This window comes from Apodemus sylvaticus, chromosome 6 (assembly GCF_947179515.1).
Source record: "Apodemus sylvaticus chromosome 6, mApoSyl1.1, whole genome shotgun sequence".
Classification (NCBI taxonomy): Eukaryota; Metazoa; Chordata; class Mammalia; order Rodentia; family Muridae; genus Apodemus; species Apodemus sylvaticus.
Window position 1 is genome coordinate 125,510,730 of NC_067477.1, and position 6,000 is coordinate 125,516,729.

The following is a 6,000-nucleotide window of genomic DNA, read 5'->3' on the forward strand; positions in this document are numbered from 1 at the left end:
CCGTGCTTCTGAGGCTTGTTGGTTTTCAGTCAGCCCTTCAAAATCTGGGGACAAAGAACTTAAGATGAGGTTCACATCTGAAGATTTTACTGCATTAATGTGTGTGGTCAACGCATCAACTTTCATACTTTCCACCAGGGACTCGGGAATTAAACTCCTACAGTCTAGCAATGAAATCTTTGTATCTTCAAGCAGTGGCACACTGGCAATATTCTCAGAGATGTTTTTTGGTACCAAGTTTGAAGATTTTATATCTTCAAGTGGTAGTCTTGAGGCCAATGCAACCATTTTTATATCTTCTAGTACCTCCTGTGGTAGGGCCGAATGAACACCTTCCATACCTTGAGACTGTGAAACAGTAGTCAAATTTTCAGATTTATTATTTTGCACCTGTTGATTTGGGGCCAACCCAGGAGATTGTACATCTTGGAGTTGTGGTTCAACTGTACCTTGGGCAGACTTTTCATCTGGAAGCTGAGACTCTGGGACTAATGGGACAGGTTTCTCAGTTTGCATTTTTGGTATTGGGGTTAATTCCTCAGACTGTATGCTCTGCTCTTGTTGTTCTGGGGCCAAATCTGTAGATACCACCGTTGGGGTCAGTAGTCCATTTTCTACCATTTGTGGAGCTAAAACCTTGTATATGTCCACAGGTTTTATAACTTGCAGTCTTGAATATACATTCTGTAATTCTGTTGTTAAGTTTACTGACTCCATAACCTTAGATTGTAGTGTTGTGTTTTTCTCCAAACACTCCACTTCTTGAAGTTTTGGAGTAGCTGGCATGACTTCAGAATTTGCAAATTGATGCCATTGGCTCATCCCTGTAGGTACTGTCCCTTGATCTGGGGCCCCTGAGGCTGTTGTCACAGATTCTGTCATTTGATGATGTGATGGAGTCATTGCTGTAGGATTCTTCCATTGTGGCCACATATCAGAGGTTAACTCTAGAGGCTCTGTCATCTTGTGACTTTGTGTTGGACTCACCTCTGAGCAGTCTATGTCTCGGTGCCATGGAGTGAACTCCAAAGGGTCCATGACCTGATGAGGTGGTTTTGGAGTCAATGACAGATTCTCTGTGCCTGGATGTCGTGCCATCCCAATGGAGTCTCTGACTTGAACCTCGGATGCAGAAGGCAACTCTAGAGAGTCTTTGGCGAGAGCCACTGACGGTGCAATCAAACCAGTTTGTAAAGGTGGGATCACTCCCGTGGGGGACCCCTGTACCCTTGAGTTTACCTTTATGGATTGAACTGGTGGTTCTGGAATCATCCTTGATGAGTCAAGGACTTTAGATGATGGCTGTGAAGGTTGAAGAGAGCTAGGAGTAAACCTGACCTCTTTTGTGGCTTGATTCTGTGACCCCGAGTTCATGTTTAATGTTTTTGGGACGTTATGCTGATGCAGCAGAAGCCTTTCCCCAGCTTTGAAGACTGGATGGTGTGGGTCTTGACTCATCTTTGCTGGTTCTACAACTTGTTGTTTATGCAATGTTTCTACCCCCAATGTATCTACACCAATGACTTGGTGTTGTGGCTTTGGGGCTATTTCTGTGGATTCTGTGACATAAGAACATAATTCATTAATTATCTCCCTAGAATCCACAATGTTAAACAATATCTTTATGTTTGAGGTATTTGTGATTTGATTTAGTCTTGAGGACATACTCTTTGATGCCCTTGCTTGATGTTGAGGGCTTGCTATTGGGTTTGATGACTTGGGAGGTATACTCATTGTTTCAGCTTGGTTTGATGGCTGTGATAAGTTAGTCTTATCTTGTGCTTTCCCCATAGAGTCTGTATGCTCTGAAAGTGAATCTGGGATAATTCCCATTGATTCCATGACCTGAAGCAATGCCATCTGAGTGATCTTTGTGCTGTTTGTGGCTGAATATGGTACCTTGGGTGTCAGTTCTACAGAGTCAGTATCCTCTGAATGTAAATCTGGGATAATTCCCATTGAATCCATGACCTGAGGCAATGCCATCAGAGTGATCTTTCGGCTGTTTGTGGCTGAACATGGTACCTTGGGTGTCAGCTCTACGGAGTCTGTATCCTCCGAATGTAAATCTGGGATAATTCCCATTGAATCCATGACCTGAAGCAATTCCATCGGAGTGTCCTTTGTGCTGTCTGTGGCTGAACATGGTACCTCGGGTGTCAGCTCTACAGAGTCTGTTACCTCTGAATGGGAATCTGGGTTTATTCCCATTGAATCCATGACCTGAAGCAATGCCATTGGAGTGACCTTTCTGTTGTCTGTGGCTGAACATGGTACCTGTGGTGTCAGTTCTACAGCGTCTGATTCAGAAGAGATGCTGTAGCTAGTGGAATGTTTCCCAAACTCCAGAGTCGCAGTGTCAGAGATGGAGGAAGAAGACGTATACTTTGATTCTGATGAATTCAGGTCTTTAAGTGCTGAGCTGAAAAGCAGAGAGAATATTTTTTTTCATTGTCTTTGGAATCAGTAGTGAGAAAATTAGGACAAAGAAAGAAAGTGATCATTTCAAGTCTAACATAGTTCTGGTGTAAGGAAGGAGAGGGTGGAAAAGGGGTTGCTTCCATGGGCATCAGTTATTGTAAAGAATCCCTCCACCAGGAGCAAGGGAGATGAGTCAGTGAAGTTAATGCCATACAAGTAGAGAAGCTGCACCCTATCCCCAGATCACACACGATAACAGAGTGCATGGTGTCCCAGTGCTGGAGAAGAGGAGACAGGCATGTACCTGGCGCTCACTGTCCCACTGAGAGACTTTATTTCAAAGAACAAGATGGATGGTTCCAAAAAATGACATCCAAATTTCAATACCCATTAAGCTGGATGACCTCAGTTCAGTTCAGTCCTTAAGATCTGCATGTTAGAAGAGAACTGACACCTGTGGCCTGCCCTCTGACCTCCACATACATGTGGCATACTTGTGCACACATGCATAAAAAAGAGAAATGCTAAAAATGAATAAATGTATTTTTAATTAAAAAAAAACTTCACCGTTTTGGGGTTAGATGGTTCAGTACTTAAGAGCAGTGACTTCTCTTCCAGAAGATGCAAGTTTGATTCTCAGCACCCACATGGTGGTTCACAAACATCAGTATCTCTAGTACCAAGAGATCATATACCCCATTCTGCATCTGAGGGCACCAGGCATGCATGTGGGGCACAGATAGTCATACATGCAAAACAGGCATACATGTAAAATATAAATAAATTTAAAAAAAATGGTTCTTTCTGACTGAAATTTCCCCTTTACTCTTTTTCCTTCCTTTTATTTTAAATATTTCCCTACCCCCCTATCCAGAAACTCTGTTTCCTGACCTTGCATTTTCTAGATGCTGAAAGATGTTTTTAAAGCTTCTATCGATTGAGCATAATATACAGTCCTGGATTTGGTCCTTACGACGACGACGTCCTGGAATACTGAACATAGCAGGTTAGGTCAGTGGAACTGAAGTGATATCAAAGTATCAGTAAGTTAACTAATAAGAATAGAAAACTGATTTAGGAATGAGACAATTACTCTCATAGTAAATGATGTAAGAGTATCAGGTATTTTATACTTCTAGCACTTACAATTAAGGCTATGTCTTAGTTGGGGGTTCTAGTGTTGTGATGAAACCACATGACTAGAAAATTCTTGCAGGTAAAGGGTTAGTTTCACCGACCAACTTTCAAGTCATACTCCATTGTGGAGGGAAGTTAGAGTAGGAACTCAGGGCAGGATCCGTGAGGCAGGAGCTGATGCAGAGTCTCTGCTTACTGCCTTGTTTTCATGGTTTTCTCACCCTGACTACTTATGTCACCTATGACACCAGCCTGGAGTGGCACCACCCACAGTGAGCTGGACTTTCCCACAATCATTGATCATCAATTAAGGAAATGCACCACAGGCTTGCCCACAGGGCAATCTGGAAGGAGCAGTTGAGGCTTCCTCTTCTAAAATGAGGCTAGTTTGTATCAAGTTGATGTGAAACAATCTTAGGACAGTCTGAAGACAGACTCTGCTTACCATGCCAGATCACTTGCTTTGGCATACTTCTTGGATTCTTCCAATTCTAAAGCTGGTAATAGGAGTAAAGAAACTACTTAGCATAGTAACTACTGATATAATGTAAAAGAATCCCTTTCATTCAATAATCATGAGGGCAAAGATAGAGTCATGCCTGCCATGGAGCTAATTAGTGGCACGACACAGCTACCACGTTTTAAATGTCCATATTCTCTGCTTTCTTCATCATGGACCAGAAGTGTCTCCACTAGAAGCATGGGAATGGGAACATAACAGTGGGAGACACAGAGAGCCTGATACATCTCTTCCTTTAGAGATGTTTACCCAGAATACATAGTAGAGGAATAAAGGCAACAAACTCTTAGTAGTTATTCTTTGTCCAGTCTCCTGACCCAGTGAGTTTCTTTCCAGGACTTTGAGTTTCCATGAAAATATATGGGACATGGGAAAGGGACCATGCAGGAGTTATGGGGCTGTTGTATGCATGACTTTGCAAGTGAAGATGTTAGAAAGATGCCTTTACTCTAGTCACACCCTCATTTTCAATTTTCTTTCACATGCTGTCAACGATCAGTGTCTTAAAGCAGAAACACAGCAGCTTGAGCTAACAATAAGGGATAGAGTAATTCTGACCTTTGATTTTCCTGTTATCTTCAAGAACCTGTTGCTTTGAAGCCTAGAGAAACACACAGAAAAAAAGAAACAAGAAAGTTAGGTTTATGTTATAGATTGGAGATTTTATTGACAATATATCTCATCTTCCCTGTGGGTTATTGATATGCTTTAGTCATATGTAATCATCTTGAAAAATGTGTAATTATGTCATTAGATACTAATTTATTAATGAATAACTTATTATATATAATAAGGAAATACCAAGATGGCATTGTAGGCAAAGGTGCTATACACCATGCCCAAAACCTGTGTTGTCTGGAGCTCTTGTAGTAAAAGGAGAGAAGCAGTTTTCACCAGTCCTCTCACTTCCCTCCATGTGCATGCCATGGCATTTGTGCATGCATACACACATGCATACATGTTATTCAGTGTTTTCAAAAATTACATTCTAGATTACTATGTGGCATACTGAGACTAAAGATAAATATGCCCCCTTTACTCTAGAGCCAAGCATTAGTAAGGAAAACAGCCACCTAAACAGATAAGATACTGTGTGGGAGCCAGCAAAATGGCTCAGTGGGTACAGGTACCTGTTGCCAAGCCTTGCCAACTGACATTTACCTCCTATGGCTTTCAAGGTAGATGGAAAGAACTGACTCTTGTAGGTTGTCTTCTACTTCTCTGTGCCCCATGACACATGCACACACTTACACACTTACACACTTACACACACACACACAAACACACACACACACAATTTTTTTCAGTGTGGTAAATGTAATAGAAATGCATCACTGAACTCAGAAGAACTTGATTAATTTCCTTAAACAGAATGAAAGAATACTCCATAAATTTCTATTTGAGCAACAGATCAGAGAGTCAGCTGATTTCTAGGCTAAAAAGTGCATTATAAGCAAGTAAAACACCACTGAAAAGGCATATGGAACTTGTGTTGTGGGGCATTCACCAGAGAAGACTGGATGGACATGGATTTTAGCCACCAGCATGTCTTTATTAGCCACTCAGCAACTACAATGGATGTTCAGGACCCCAGTGTATCCACAAGCCTTTTTCAGAGTGACCTCTTAAGCACAAAAACCATGTTCTGGGTTGACATAAATTAACAAGAATGGTTAACCAGAAGCAGAAGCCAAAAAGTGAGGCTAGTCCATTTTGAGGCTCCCAGAACTATGGACTTTGATGGATTGGGCCATTGTTTTACCTGTGGCAGGTGGTGCTGACTATGTGCTGAGATTTACAGTCTGAAAGGCACTTCCATCATGGAGTCAGCTGTGCTAAAGTCTGGAGCCCTGTAACCATTTGCAAGTGCACTTTTGCTCAGCTGTGGGAGATGGTGCTGAGAGGGTGAGAAGCAGGGAAAG